General features: G+C 46.4%; 1 protein-coding gene across 1 annotated transcript in view; it reads left to right on the top strand.

Annotated features, from left to right (window-relative positions):
• Window positions 1-16,782, top strand: part of galnt14 (UDP-N-acetyl-alpha-D-galactosamine:polypeptide N-acetylgalactosaminyltransferase 14 (GalNAc-T14)) — a 138,472-nt gene that overhangs the window by 48,021 nt on the left and 73,669 nt on the right. The gene's annotated exons all lie outside the window — the stretch shown is intronic.

Below are 16,782 nucleotides of genomic sequence, written 5' to 3'. Positions count from 1 at the left end.
ATGTTTCATCGCCAATGGTGTGCAATTGAATCTTTAGCCTGTCTCAACCCAGCCCGACATGTTCCCCCCTCTCTGAACGATATTTCCCTTTATGGCAAAGTCGTTTATAGAACTGTCTATTCTACATTTAGGACCTATTTCTGGACTGAGAAATCAAAGCATCCAATATGAATTTAGCCAATAGGACAAGTAAACTGTGTCACAATACCTGTGGGCCAGCTATAAAAAAGGTGCCTTATCCCAGGCTGGCATCACATGCCAGGGCCTATTTTAGGTTAATATGACAGTGTGGTACAGTAACGTTAGGATGGTAGACTGGCACACTTTATCTGAACCGGGGGCTATGGTCTAGCTAACACACTCAGATGGGGTTGTTTGTGAGGTGAGAGGGTGAGGGAGAGTGAATGAAGGGGGGATGGTGAGTGGAGGTTGGTACTGTAGGTAGCCGTTGTCCCAAGCTGGCTGTAGCCTACCCACTCACAACCTGGAGCCTGTAAACAACACGCTGGATGTAGCCTACCCACTCACAACCTGGAGCCTGTAAACATCAAGCTGGCTGTAGCCTACCCACTCACAACCTGGAGCCTGTAAAGATCAAGCTGGCTGTAGCCTACCCACTCACAACCTGGAGCCTGTAAACATCAAGCTGGCTGTAGCCTACCCACTCACAACCTGGAGCCTGTAAACAACAAGCTGGCTGTAGCCTACCCACTCACAACCTGGAGCCTGTAAACATCAAGCTGGCTGTAGCCTACCAACACACAACCTGGAGCCTGTAAACAACAAGCTGGCTGTAGCCTACCCACTCACAACCTGGAGCCTGTAAACATCAAGCTGGCTGTAGCCTACCCACTCACAACCTGGAGCCTGTAAACATCAAGCTGGCTGTAGCCTACCCACACACAACCTGGAGCCTGTAAACACCAAGTTGGCTGTAGCCTACCCACACACAACCTGGAGCCTGTAAACATCACGCTGGCTGTAGCCTAACCACTCACAACCTGGAGCCTGTAAACAACAAGCTGGCTGTAGCCTACCCACTCACAACCTGGAGCCTGTAAACAACAAGCTGGCTGTAGCCTACCCACTCACAACCTGGAGCCTGTAAACATCAAGCTGGCTGTAGCCTACCCACTCACAACCTGGAGCCTGTAAAAAACAAGCTGGCTGTAGCCTACCCACTCACAACCTAGAGCCTGTAAACATCAAGCTGGCTGTAGCCTACCCACTCACAACCTGGAGCCTGTAAACAACAAGCTGGCTGTAGCCTAACCACTCACAACCTGGAGCCTGTAAACATCAAGCTGGCTGTAGTCTACCCACACACAACCTGGAGCCTGTAAACATCAAGCTGGCTGTAGCCTACCCACTCACAACCTGGAGCCTGTAAACAACAAGCTGGCTGTAGCCTAACCACTCACAACCTGGAGCCTGTAAACATCAAGCTGGCTGTAGCCTACCCACACACAACCTGGGGCCTGTAAACATCAAGCTGGCTGTAGCCTACCCACTCACAACCTGGAGCCTGTAAACAACAAGCTGGCTGTAGCCTACCCACTCTCAACCTGGAGCCTGTAAACAACAAGCTGGCTGTAGCCTACCCACACACAACCTGGAGCCCGTAAACAACAAGCTGGCTGTAGCCTACCCACACACAACCTGGAGCCCGTAAACATCAAGCTGGCTGTAGCCTAACCACTCACAACCTGGAGCCTGTAAACAAAAAGCTGGCTGTAGCCTACCCACTCACAACCTGGAGCCTGTAAACATCAAGCTGGCTGTAGCCTACCCACTCACAACCTGGAGCCTGTAAAGATCAAGCTGGCTGTAGCCTACCCACTCACAACCTGGAGCCTGTAAACATCAAGCTGGCTGTAGCCTACCCACTCACAACCTGGAGCCTGTAAACAACAAGCTGGCTGTAGCCTACCCACTCACAACCTGGAGCCTGTAAACATCAAGCTGGCTGTAGCCTACCAACACACAACCTGGAGCCTGTAAACAACAAGCTGGCTGTAGCCTACCCACTCACAACCTGGAGCCTGTAAACATCAAGCTGGCTGTAGCCTACCCACTCACAACCTGGAGCCTGTAAACATCAAGCTGGCTGTAGCCTACCCACACACAACCTGGAGCCTGTAAACAACAAGCTGGCTGTAGCCTACCCACACACAACCTGGAGCCTGTAAACATCAAGCTGGCTGTAGCCTACCCACTCACAACCTGGAGCCTGTAAACATCGAGCTGGCTGTAGCCTACCCACTCACAACCTGGAGCCTGTAAACATCAAGCTGGCTGTAGCCTAACCACTCACAACCTGGAGCCTGTAAACATCAAGTTGGCTGTAGCCTACCCACACACAACCTGGAGCCTGTAAACACCAAGTTGGCTGTAGCCTACCCACACACAACCTGGAGCCTGTAAACATCACGCTGGCTGTAGCCTAACCACTCACAACCTGGAGCCTGTAAACAACAAGCTGGCTGTAGCCTACCCACTCACAACCTGGAGCCCGTAAACAACAAGCTGGCTGTAGCCTACCCACTCACAACCTGGAGCCTGTAAACAACAAGCTGGCTGTAGCCTACCCACTCACAACCTGGAGCCTGTAAAAAACAAGCTGGCTATAGCCTACCCACTCACAACCTAGAGCCTGTAAACATCAAGCTGGCTGTAGCCTACCCACTCACAACCTGGAGCCTGTAAACAACAAGCTGGCTGTAGCCTAACCACTCACAACCTGGAGCCTGTAAACATCAAGCTGGCTGTAGCCTAACCACTCACAACCTGGAGCCTGTAAACATCAAGCTGGCTGTAGCCTACCCACACACAACCTGGAGCCTGTAAACATCAAGCTGGCTGTAGCCTACCCACTCACAAACTGGAGCCTGTAAACAACAAGCTGGCTGTTGTTTAGGCTGGGTTTCTGTACAGCACTTTGAGATATCAGCTGATGTACGAAGGGCTATATAAATAAATTTGATTTGATTTGTAGCCTACCCACTCTCAACCTGGAGCCTGTAAACAACAAGCTGGCTGTAGCCTACCCACACACAACCTGGAGCCCGTAAACAACAAGCTGGCTGTAGCCTACCCACACACAACCTGGAGCCCGTAAACATCAAGCTGGCTGTAGCCTAACCACTCACAACCTGGAGCCTGTAAACAACAAGCTGCCTGTAGCCTACCCACTCACAACCTGGAGCCTGTAAATATCAAGCTGGCTGTAGCCTACCCACTCACAACCTGGAGCCTGTAAATATCAAGCTGGCTGTAGCCTACCCACTCACAACCTGGAGCCTGTAAATATCAAGCTGCCTGTAGCCTACCCACTCACAACCTGGAGCCTGTAAATATCAAGCTGGCTGTAGCCTACCCACTCACAACCTGGAGCCTGTAAACAACAAGCTGCCTGTAGCCTACCCACTCACAACCTGGAGCCTGTAAATATCAAGCTGGCTGTAGCCTACCAACACACAACCTGGAGCCTGTAAACAACAAGCTGGTGTGAGGAGGAGATTCATTGCAATCACATTGGAAAGCTATGGCAGCTTTCAGAAAGCAAATTCTCTCTCCCCATTATTCCTGTGCTTTGTCTCGGTGTACCAGCCTTTCTCATTGGATTCTGTTTCATGTTTGCTGTGTGGGTCCACAGAGAGAGGATGAGTCTATCCATGGCAGCAGCAGGGCTGAAGACAGACCCCTACAACAGTCAGTGGTAATCCAAACAGAATGTGAGTTCCTCTGTTCAACCCCATAGTGCATCACAACTCCTCTCCCCTAGCTGGAACTTTTGGGATTCTATACACTCATGGGATTCTATACACTCATGGGATTCTATACACTCATGGGATTCTATACACTCATGGGATTCTATACACTCATGGGATTCTATACACTCATGGGATTCTATACACTCATGGGATTCTATACACTCATGGGATTCTATACACTCATGGGATTCTATACACTCATGGGATTCTATACACTCATTCACTGATCCACCAAGAGATACTGCCAGGCAGGTACATATTTAGTAATGCACACTGGTCTACACAGAATGACCCATTTATTAATTGCATATTAATTACATTAATTAATGACAGTAATATAAATGTGTAATAGCTTATATTCATTCCCTGCCTTTTTGCATTAGATTTATTTTTCAGAAGCTCAGACACAGTGTATGTGTATAATCTGGAATGTGAGATTTTGCTGTTCATTGCCAGCCTCATATGTATATTGATATTTGCCCCGAGTCCACAACTTGTTGTCTTCTCTTTCTGTTTGGCCATCTGGTTCAGAAATAATCTCACATATGGCTTCCCTCCTCTCCTCAACAACATATGGGTTCCCTCCACGCCTCAGCAACATATGGCTTTCCTCCTCTCCTCAACAACATATGGGTTCCCTCCACGCCTCAGCAACATATGGGTTCCCTCCGCTCCTCAACAACATATGGGTTCCCTCCTCTCCTCAACAACATATGGGTTCCATCCTCGCCTCAACAACATATGGGTTCCCTCCGCTCCTCAACAACATATGGCTTCCCTCCTCTCCTCAACAACATATGGGTTCCCTCTGCTCCTCAACAACATATGGGTTCCCTCCGCTCCTCAACAACATATAGGCTGAATGTACTGTAGCCCAACACCCACATATTGCTTAAATCATCACCTCAGCAGAAACTGTTTTAAGCAAGAACGCAGGAGGAAAAGAGATTCATTTTATGGAACCCCCCAACCAGAAAAACTCTCTCTCCGCTTCGCAAGGACACATTTATCTTCCCTACAGAAAATTCACCAAGTCCACCAGCAGCAATACGCTGCTTCCCTTCCCAGTCCCCTCACAGCTGTTGTGTCTGACAGAGTGCCTAGTAATATGCTGTGTGCATGCTATTTAAGAAAGCCTTGTATGTAAAGTACACTCCGGGCTATGGCTGAAGTGACTGATGGTTTCTGTGCAGCGCACCAAGATGCGGCTGTTATCCCAGAAAGCCAGAGGCATACACAGCAGCTACACTAGTTTATATATTCCTCTCCTCCTCCTCCTCCACAAGCCGTATCAGATTATTCTCACGTTGCTGTTATACAGTATATAGGAATATTGCCTACTGGACATTGCCTATATGCCCTAGTTTCTCAACATCACTGACTTGTTCTTCTACCATGATCTGTACATCTCATCTAATGTTGCTCACATCAGCAATGAAACTGGACTAATACTTGTGCCTGAAACTATGGGTCTCATAGTATATTCTCTGCTGCCCCGTACCAGTGTGCCATCATTTCAACAGGATTGTCTCTCTCCTCATGATAATTAGATGCAGTCCTTTTCACTGAGCTTACTATACTGCAGCAGCAGACTGTTGGAGTCCTGTTGGCGCGGGTTTACTGAGGTAGTGTCGTTCCAGGGGTAGGCCTGCATTTTCATAAGCTGGTTTTTCTCTTTTCTCTCCTCTCTCGCAGAGGAGAGATTTAACGTGGGCCTCACAGCCAGGAAGCGCACCAGGGCTGCTATTGTTCAAAGCTTCTTTGATTTGGCAGATTTTAATCACTTCTTTGCGTGGCAGGTAGGTAGGAGTTACAGAGAGAGTCATACTCCAAGGCTGGGGAAATGCATGGTAATATTCATTTCAATCTGGCTTTCAAGTGGTGCACTGACTGGGGGACCTCACACACAAAGCACTGCAGAGACCTGTGAAAACATGTCAATCACTCTATTGCTATAGTCAGACTCAAAGAGCAGAATGAAGATCAGTGTTTGCAGAACGAATCAGGCTTTGCTACAGTAGATTTTGAATTCATAATTCTCTGTTGGAATATAATTGACATATATGGTAGTTTAGATGGGGCAATAATGAAAGGAAAAATACCATGCTGCAGACTCCATTTTGCTGTGTCACTGAAAGCATAGTTTTAAACTCTCCTATTATAAATATTTGTAAATATAGTATTAGTGTTGTATTGATAATATCCCTGGCTCGTGTTTTTAAAACCGAGGAAGAACTCTTGCTGGTCATTTAACAAACTGTGACTTAACCTCTCTGGGATATGTGGGACGGTAGCGCCAAATTCAATACAACAAAAATCTCATAATTAAAATTCCTCAAGCATACAAGTATTTTTACACCATTTTAAAGATAAAATTCTCGTTAATCCAGCCACAGTGTCTAATTTCAAAAAGGCTTTAGATCAAAAGTACCACAAATTATTATGTTAGGTCACCACCAACTCACAGAAAACACAGCCATTTTTCCAGCCAAAGAGAGGAGTCACAAAAAGTACAAATAGAGATAAAATTCATCACTAACCTTTGATGATCTTCATCAGATGACACTCATAGGACTTCATGTTACACAATACATATATGTTTTGTTCGATAACGTGCATATTATATAAAAAAAAATCTCATTTTACATTGGCACGTTACGTTCAGTAGTTTTAAAACATGCAGTGATTTTACAGAGAGCCACGTCAATTTACAGAAATACTCATCATAAATGTTGATGAAAATACAAGTGTTATACATGGAATTAGAGATATACTTCTCCTTAATGCAACTGCTGTGTCAGATTTTTTTTAAACTTTACAGAAAAAGCAAACCATGCAATAATCTGAGTACAGCGTTTAGACAACAAAGCAGCCAAAAAGATATCCACCATATTGTGTACTCAACATTAGTCAGAAATAGTATTATAAATATTCACTTACCTTTGATGATCTTCATCAGAATGCACTCACAGGAAACCCAGTTCCACAATAAATGTTTGATTTGTTCGATAAAGTTTATCATTTATGTCCAAACAGCTTCTTTTGTTAGGGCGTTAGGTAAACAAATCCAAACGAGCATGCAGGTCCAGCCGAACGTCGGACGAAAAGTTCCAAAAAGTTCCATTAGAGCCTGTAGAAACTTGTTAAACTAAGTATAGAATCAATCTTTAGGATGTTTTTATCATAAATCTTCAATAATGTTCCAACTGGAGAATTCCTATGTCTGTAGAAAAGCAATGGAATGGTACTCTGCCAGACACCTGGCTCAATCCCCTCTCATTCACCCCCACTTCACAGTAGAAGCCTTAAACAATGTTCTAAAGACTGTTGACATCTAGTGGAAGCCATAGGAAGTGCAATATGACCCGATTTACACGGTATATTGGAATGGCAAAGAGTTAAAAAAATACAAACCTCAGATTTCCCACTTCCTGGTTGGATTTTTCTCAGGTTTTCGCCTGCCATATGAGTTCTGTTATACTCACAGACATCATTCAAACAGTTTTCTATCCAATACTACTAATAATATAAATATCTTAGCATATGGGACAGAGTAGCAGGCAGTTAACTCTGGGCACTTCCCTGTCACCAAGAAGTTAACAGATGAATATGATAACACTACTCAGGGGAGCGCCTTTTTCAAAAGAGACCATGGCCTAGGTACTATCAAGACAGGCATTCCTTGGCACTTGTCTCCGTTAATAAATCACTATATCCAGTCTCCACAGAGCAGCTGAGCAGCTGTGAATTTGAATGAATGTTTAAAATCCCATTAAAGTAGAAAGGGAGATGAGAATACTTATTATTGGGCTGCCTCTGTGATAGATGTGCAGACCAGACACGGTGGATAAAAGATCCCGTCCCAAAACATTCAGCATTTCCCGAGAATGAATGCTGCTGAGGAAAGGAGAGGAGATGATGGGGAGAGGAGAGGAGATGAGATGATGGGGAGAGATGAGATGAGATGTTGGGGAGAGGAGATGAGATGATAGGCAGAGGAGGTGATGAGGAGATGAGATGATAGGGAGAGGAGATGATGGGGAGAGGAGATTAGTTGATGGGGAGAGGAGAGGAGATGATGGGGAGAGGAGATTAGATGATGGGGAGAGAAGATGAGATGATGGGGAGAGGAGATGAGATGATGGGGAGAGGAGAGGAGATGATGGGGAGAGGAGGGGAGATGATGGGGGGAGGAGAGGAGATGATGGGGAGAGGAGAGGAGATGATTCGAAGAGGAGATGAGATGATGGGAAAAGGAGATGAGATGATGGGGAGAGGAGAGGAGATGATGGGGAGAGGAGATTAGTTGATGGGGAGGGGAGAGGAGATGATGGGGAGAGGAGAGAAGATGATGGGGAGAGGAGATTAGATGATGGGGAGAGGAGAGAAGATGAGATGATGGGGAGAGGAGAGGAGATGAGATGATGGGGAGAGGAGAGGAGATGATGGGGAGAGGAGAGGAGATGATGGGGGAGGAGAGGAGATGATGGGGAGAGGAGAGGAGATGGTGGGGAGAGGAGATTAGATGATGGGGAGAGGAGAGGAGATGATGGGGAGAGGAGAGGAGATGATGGGGAGAGGAGAGAAGATGAGATGATGGGGAGAGGAGAGGAGATGATGGGAGAGGAGAGGAGATGATGGGGAGAGGAGAGGAGATGATGGGGAGAGGAGAGGAGATGATGGGGAGAGGAGAGGAGATGATAGGGAGAGGAGAGAGGATGATAGGGAGAAGAGATTAAATGATGGGAAGAGGAGAGGAGATGATGGGGAGAGGAGATGAGATGATGGGGAGACGAGAGGAGATGATAGGGGAGGAGAGGAGATGATGGGGAGAGGAGAGGAGATGATGGGGAGAGGAGAGGAGATGATGGGGAGAGGAGAGGAGATGATAGGGAGAGGAGAGAGGATGATAGGGAGAAGAGATTAAATGATGGGAAGAGGAGAGGAGATGATGGGGAGAGGAGATGAGATGATGGGGAGACGAGAGGAGATGATGGGGAGAGGAGATGAGATGATGGGGAGACGAGAGGAGATGATGGGGAGAGGAGATGAGATGATGGGGAGAGGAGAGGAGATGATGGGGAGAGGAGATTAGTTGATGGGGAGGGGAGAGGAGATGATGGGGAGAGGAGAGAAGATGATGGGGAGAGGAGATTAGATGATGGGGAGAGGAGAGAAGATGAGATGATGGGGAGAGGAGAGGAGATGAGATGATGGGGAGAGAAGAGGAGATGATGGGGAGAGGAGAGGAGATGATGGGGGAGGAGAGGAGATGATGGGGAGAGGAGAGGAGATGGTGGGGAGAGGAGATTAGATGATGGGGAGAGGAGAGGAGATGATGGGGAGAGGAGAGGAGATGATGGGGAGAGGAGAGAAGATGAGATGATGAGGAGAGGAGATGATGGGGAGAGGAGAGAAGATGAGATGATGGGGAGAGGAGAGGAGATGATGGGGGAGGAGAGGAGATGATGGGGAGAGGAGAGGAGATGATGGGGAGAGGAGAGGAGATGATGGGGAGAGGAGAGAAGATGAGATGATGGGGAGAGGAGAGGAGATGATGGGGAGAGGAGATTAGATGATGGGGAGAGGAGAGGAGATGATGGGGAGAGGAGAGGAGATGATGGGGAGAGGAGAGAAGATGAGATGATGGGGAGAGGAGAGGAGATGATGGGAGAGGAGAGGAGATGATGGGGAGAGGAGAGGAGATGATGGGGAGAGGAGAGGAGATGATGGGGAGAGGAGAGGAGATGATAGGGAGAGGAGAGAGGATGATAGGGAGAAGAGATTAAATGATGGGAAGAGGAGAGGAGATGATGGGGAGAGGAGATGAGATGATGGGGAGACGAGAGGAGATGATAGGGGAGGAGAGGAGATGATGGGGAGAGGAGAGGAGATGATGGGGAGAGGAGAGGAGATGATGGGGAGAGGAGAGGAGATGATAGGGAGAGGAGAGAGGATGATAGGGAGAAGAGATTAAATGATGGGAAGAGGAGAGGAGATGATGGGGAGAGGAGATGAGATGATGGGGAGACGAGAGGAGATGATGGGGAGAGGAGATGAGATGATGGGGAGACGAGAGGAGATGATGGGGAGAGGAGATGAGATGATGGGGAGAGGAGAGGAGATGATGGGGAGAGGAGATTAGTTGATGGGGAGGGGAGAGGAGATGATGGGGAGAGGAGAGAAGATGATGGGGAGAGGAGATTAGATGATGGGGAGAGGAGAGAAGATGAGATGATGGGGAGAGGAGAGGAGATGATGGGGAGAGGAGAGGAGATGATGGGGGAGGAGAGGAGATGATGGGGAGAGGAGAGGAGATGGTGGGGAGAGGAGATTAGATGATGGGGAGAGGAGAGGAGATGATGGGGAGAGGAGAGGAGATGATGGGGAGAGGAGAGAAGATGAGATGATGGGGAGAGGAGAGGAGATGATGGGGGAGGAGAGGAGATGATGGGGAGAGGAGAGGAGATGATGGGGAGAGGAGAGGAGATGATGGGGAGAGGAGAGAAGATGAGATGATGGGGAGAGGAGAGGAGATGATGGGAGAGGAGAGGAGATGATGGGGAGAGGAGAGGAGATGATGGGGAGAGGAGAGGAGATGATGGGGAGAGGAGAGGAGATGATAGGGAGAGGAGAGAGGATGATAGGGAGAAGAGATTAAATGATGGGAAGAGGAGAGGAGATGATGGGGAGAGGAGATGAGATGATGAGGAGACGAGAGGAGATGATAGGGGAGGAGAGGAGATGATGGGGAGAGGAGAGGAGATGATGGGGAGAGGAGAGGAGATGATGGGGAGAGGAGAGGAGATGATAGGGAGAGGAGAGAGGATGATAGGGAGAAGAGATTAAATGATGGGAAGAGGAGAGGAGATGATGGGGAGAGGAGATGAGATGATGGGGAGACGAGAGGAGATGATGGGGAGAGGAGATGAGATGATGGGGAGACGAGAGGAGATGATGGGGAGAGGAGAGGAGATGGTGGGGAGAGGAGAGGAGATGATGGGGGAGGAGAGGAGATGATGGGGAGAGGAGAGGAGATGGTGGGGAGAGGAGATTAGATGATGGGGAGAGGAGAGGAGATGATGGGGAGAGGAGAGGAGATGATGGGGAGAGGAGAGAAGATGAGATGATGGGGAGAGGAGAGGAGATGATGGGGGAGGAGAGGAGATGATGGGGAGAGGAGAGGAGATGATGGGGAGAGGAGAGGAGATGATGGGGAGAGGAGAGAAGATGAGATGATGGGGAGAGGAGAGGAGATGATGGGAGAGGAGAGGAGATGATGGGGAGAGGAGAGGAGATGATGGGGAGAGGAGAGGAGATGATGGGGAGAGGAGAGGAGATGATAGGGAGAGGAGAGAGGATGATAGGGAGAAGAGATTAAATGATGGGAAGAGGAGAGGAGATGATGGGGAGAGGAGATGAGATGATGAGGAGACGAGAGGAGATGATAGGGGAGGAGAGGAGATGATGGGGAGAGGAGAGGAGATGATGGGGAGAGGAGAGAAGATGAGATGATGGGGAGAGGAGAGGAGATGATAGGGAGAGGAGAGAGGATGATAGGGAGAAGAGATTAAATGATGGGAAGAGGAGAGGAGATGATGGGGAGAGGAGATGAGATGATGGGGAGACGAGAGGAGATGATGGGGAGAGGAGATGAGATGATGGGGAGACGAGAGGAGATGATGGGGAGAGGAGATGAGATGATGGGGAGAGGAGAGGAGATGATGGGGAGAGGAGATGAGATGATGGGGAGAGGAGAGGAGATGATGGGGAGAGGAGATGAGATGATGGGGAGACGAGAGGAGATGATTAGCGTCTTTGATGTCAGGAAGGGAGAGCAGTGGGTTGAGCTGCCTGGTACTCTCAGACCTGGTGGCCTGGATTCATGACTGAATCATGACTAAATGTGCCTGCTGTATTAACGTTGAACAAGAAACTAGTGCTGAGCGATTAGTGCTTTCTGACATCGGTTCGGTTTCGGTTTGATTATTAAAAAATAATCACGGTTTTCGATTTCGTTTTCAATTATTTATCTGAACCTTAAATGCACTATGCATAATGTGGTTTGGATGCTGTAACACAGAATAAAACAATGAATAAAAGTTCCCATGATGGTACTGACTGCCCATTACTGTTTGTCACTTATTACCATCATTTATTCACATTACTTTAATAAAATATTTCAGTTTTCTTTTCTATATAAAACGTTTTTATTTGATGACTTTATAATTTTGTTCCAAGTCTTCATCTCATCTCTATAGAGCTGCTGCCTATGCTGTCTGATAGAATCCCTATATTAGTAGTAAATAAGTAAATAAGGCATCCGTTTACAACTGCTGAATAGCAACTATCAACCAGTTAGTTATCCCTCTAAATCACGCATTCTTCGCATTCTTCTCTCTTCTCTCCCTCTCTGTGTCTGGCCCGCACTAATGTAAGGTAGCAGGCATAAAAGAAACACACAGACTGGGTAAGTAGGAACGCAATGGATTATGGTCAATGTCAGTGGTGATTTTAGAATGTAAATCTTGTTGGGGTAAAAACTGTTAGGGCCTACGTGAAGCTGTTCCAACATCTTACCACTGCTACACCTGGCTATCAGTGGACGTACATAGTCAATATAACTATTTGTTTAATACTTTTGAAATGTACAGCGACAGAATTCACAACATGGGCCGTTCTTACAGTGTTCTCCCTGTATACCAAGTCAGAACCGTAGGATAAATAAAGGGCATATAAGCAGAAAATGAAAGCTCTTAAAAAATGTGATGATTACATTTCTCTAAAACATGTTATAGGCTATATGTGCACCACCAAGTCAAAACAGTAGGTGAAAACAAGAGGGGTAAATAGACCAAATTATTAGGCTGAGGCACATGGGCTACTAACAGCTTACTACACAACAAACACTTAGTATTCTTTTTTTAGCTACAGTATACATATCTCCCTGGCATATTACATCAGTTATGCAGCAGCATACAAGACAATTTTGTGACTGACCTTGTTGTGCTGTGCTCACTTGAACAGGAAAGTGGTGTGGCGGTCCTTCGTGGACAAATTCAAAGTCTGGCAATCTCCGGATTTATGGTGCTTTCAAGACAACTGGGAACATGGGGTGAAAAAAAGTTTGAATCATGATGACGTCAGTGATATTCAGGTCGTAGCTCTAGAAAGAGGCCCGAGTTCCCGATTTACAATGCCGAGTTGGATGAAAGTTAAAAACGCATTTTCCCAGTCGGAACTCGTTTTTCCCGAGTTCCCATTTGTCTTGAAATCACTAAATTCAGATTTTGCAGTTCCGAGTTTACATTTGTTTTGAGTGCGGCACAAGTCATGCTTCATTGACAGCATGGCCAATGTTGAATATTTGCAATTTTAAACTAGGAAAAGATACCATTCATCTTAGACTTGGGACCACACACACACTCCACTGAATAGCAGGCTAATGATTGCTTTGCAATGCTTGCAGTTAGCCATTGATTCCTTCCAAACCACTCATTGTTGAATTTGCGATTTCCAACTTGTTGTGTAATAATTATGTCCAATGGCAGATGCGTTTTATCTATAATTTCTCTCCATTATTTCTCTTCATTTGACAAGTATTTAAAAGGATTTGCCAGTGGATTGTCGACTTGATTGATGATGATGACTGCTAGCTAAGATTTTGAAAGTATAATGTTCACATGATCAGTCCAATCAAAGATACTGTAGATATAACATGATTTGACGTCATTCTTATCTGTCCAATGACCTTGAGCCTTCTTGGACGGGCACTTCTAATGTAACTACAGTATATGGCAGCACCCAAGGGGCTTGAATTCTCAAGGTCTACCCTTAGACTTGGAGGTGACGTAGTGTCCCCATGAGTGACAGGCTCTGCCCCACCTGCCCTAAATGACGGGTTGCCACTGGTCATTTGAATTAATTACCATGTTTTCCTCGCTAAACTATGTAGAATATTGGCCTGTTGTAAGCTATAACTCCCTACTACATCCCATAGGTCGGGCTTGATCTGATTTATTGCTTGAGAAACTGTGTAATGTGTGCATTAAGCTCACAACTTTTTTCAATAATGTTTAAATAATTTACCCATTGGTCAAAAAAAACTAAAATAACCAGCATTTCAGTTAATCGTTCAGCACTACAAGAAACACACAACCAGTACAATAATCGATTATTCACTACTTACAGGGTCCCTCTGTCCTTCAGTTACTAATCCACACTCAAGGATTGTCTCTCTCTTCTCCTTTGGAGGGATCCACACACAGAGAGCTCTGCTACAGCCCCCACTGTCTCCTCCTCTTCTCCTCTGTGGCTAGTGTTGCTTTTTGACCCAGGTTGTCTCACTACACCCAATATTCTCACCCAGATAGTCCCTCGAAAGAGTCTTGTCTATATTACAGGAGATGGAACGGAACAACCGATCCTGAGGCTGACCTTTGGGGTTAGAGGCGTTGATATGTGTGTGTGTCCAGTGCCTGCCAGCTGTCTGTGATAGAGACTGCAGATTCAGATACTTAGGCATTCTCTGTTAGAGGAGATGGATGTTCTTTGACCACACCCTGCTCCCTGCCCGCCCACCTGCCCGGCCAACATCTAAACAACAGCTTCTCTAATGTGGCTACCTGCGCTATTTGTTACTTACTGTTGTTGTTAGGAGCAGGCAAATTGCAAATAGCTTGATGTTAGGGTCATGAGGACTTCTCTCTCTGTCTATTTATATGCCAGAACTAAATGCGATTCTGTTGTACGTTGCCATTTCCTCCATCATGACTGTATCTAGTGTTTAGTTTACTGGAGGCTTCCCACAAAGTGATATGAACATCCATTGTGCTCCATTTAAGTGAACTAGAGGAGACCAGAGATTTTAAGAGATTCTCAAGGCCCAGTGTTGAGAGGTGTGTGTCTGAGGTAAACTGTTGTTGTGGCTCTGCACTGCTGAATATGCCTCCTGAGATAACGCTCTCTTGAAACGAGTTAAGAAAGCAGAAAGCTTTGAATAGATGTAGGCTTTAGCTAGAGATAGGAGAGCAGAGGCAGCATTGGGGATGAATAATGCTCGGCTGGCTGGGAAAAGCTTATTGAGAATCACTCTCTGCCTCCCTGTGCCAGAGGAACAGCACAGACTTGACAGTATCTGCGAGGTACATCTCAACCGATCAGTGTTTTTCTGCCCGAAGCAAATGTGGTGACAGGTGTTGCAGTTGGCTGCGCCGAGTCGGTACCACCCTCAGAATAACACTGGAGGGGGGATAGGGGAAAAGGTACAGAAGGACCTTAAGGCGCAGACATAAATACAGACAGGGGTCAATGGGCATCAGGTGTCCATGTGTCAGCCTGACCACCCCACCCCACTCCTGCTTCTCTCAGCCTCATATGAAACTTTTAGAAGGCTTCAATAACAGAGGCTGTATACACACAGACTGGTCAAGTGGTCTCCCAAACAGCAGTGATAAAATATGAATTGATTCCAGAACCATATGCATGCTAATCTGGACAACGTCTCTCTTCAACCACCCAGGATTTGAAACTTTATTTTTTAAATTGAACTAGACAAGTCCTATAAGAACATATTCTTACTTACAATGATAGCCTGAGAACAGTTGGTTAACTGCCTTGTTCAGGGGCAGAATAACAGATTTTTACCTTGTCAGCTCAGGGATTTGATTTTGCAACCTCTTGGTTACTGGCCCAACACTCTAACCACTAGGCTACCTGCCACCCCAGAAAGAAAGAAAAGATCTACAGAAAAGATCTGCTTGCCAGGCTCTGAAAGGATGAGAAAAAACATCCAGTGTTTGTCATTGGGCACTCAATTTTTTATTAAAGCACTTTTTATTAAAGCAACAGGAAAGTTGTTGAATGCAATGGCTAATTTGATTTAATCCAAGTTGAAAATAAATATGAAATTACAGTTTGTGTTTGTTTGCTGTTCTTTCCTGTGCTTATCTGTCTGGCACACAGCTCCCTTGATGTTTCTCTGTGCATCTCAGCACACACAGAGCAGACTGCCGAGGAGAAAGCACATCAAACTCATGGCTTAATGACTCAAAAAACAGTAGTGTTGACGACAGCAGAAAACAATGGTAACTTTATCATCATCCCCATCGCCTGTCTTTCAGCACAAGCCAGACTTGTTATCTTATCACTCTGCTGGAAATACTGAACAAATCACCTTGAGCTAAAGAGAGAGAGAGCGAGTGAGCAAGAGAATGTTTACTGTGTTGGTTGTTGGTGTCATTTGAACAGAAGTGTTGATGTTCTCCATATTGGCCACAGATGGATTAGCATCTTACCCTCTCTTCAGCCCTGTGTGTGTGTGTGTGTGTGTGTGTGTGTGTGTGTGTGTGTGTGTGTGTGTGTGTGTGTGTGTGTGTGTGTGTGTGTGTGTGTGTGTGTGTGTGTGTGTGTGTGTGTGTGTGTGTGTGTGTGTGTGTGTGTGTGTGTGTGCGTGTGTGCGTGTGTGCGTGTGTGCGTGTGTGCGTGTGTGTGTGTGTGTGTGTGTGTGTGTCCTCTGAGACATTTGCTACTACACCAGCCATGACCAGCCATCCACCTCAGTGTGAGCTACTCCCACACCTTGTCTGGTCAGAGGTAGCTGTGGTGTTGGATGCTGTTTTAATAATGACATCTTCTGCTCATCTATCATTTATAGAACTGCACCTCCTCAAGTTTCTGTCCTGGCATGGCTGTCATTATCATTCTCATCACATATTCATAGTACTGTCCTTCCTCCCACAACAGCAAGCTTTTGTCTAGTTACCCTTAGCAACACTGTTCTCTTAATTATGAAGCGGTTTTGAACGGTTTACAGGAGGTACAGGACAATCTGTCTATCTGTCCTTGGCTTTGTTATTCGTCTTTGACTTTGGAATATCAATCAGAGACTGCTAAGATGGAGAAGAGACACTTGGTTTTACAGACTGTGAAGCCGTCAAAAAGAAAGACAAAGTCAATAGCTGCACAACTTTGGCTTTGAAGCCAACATGAACTGTTTTGAGTAGTTCTG

This window comes from Oncorhynchus gorbuscha, linkage group LG12 (assembly GCF_021184085.1).
Source record: "Oncorhynchus gorbuscha isolate QuinsamMale2020 ecotype Even-year linkage group LG12, OgorEven_v1.0, whole genome shotgun sequence".
Taxonomy (NCBI): Eukaryota; Metazoa; Chordata; class Actinopteri; order Salmoniformes; family Salmonidae; genus Oncorhynchus; species Oncorhynchus gorbuscha.
This window is presented reverse-complemented; position numbering and strand designations above follow the sequence as displayed.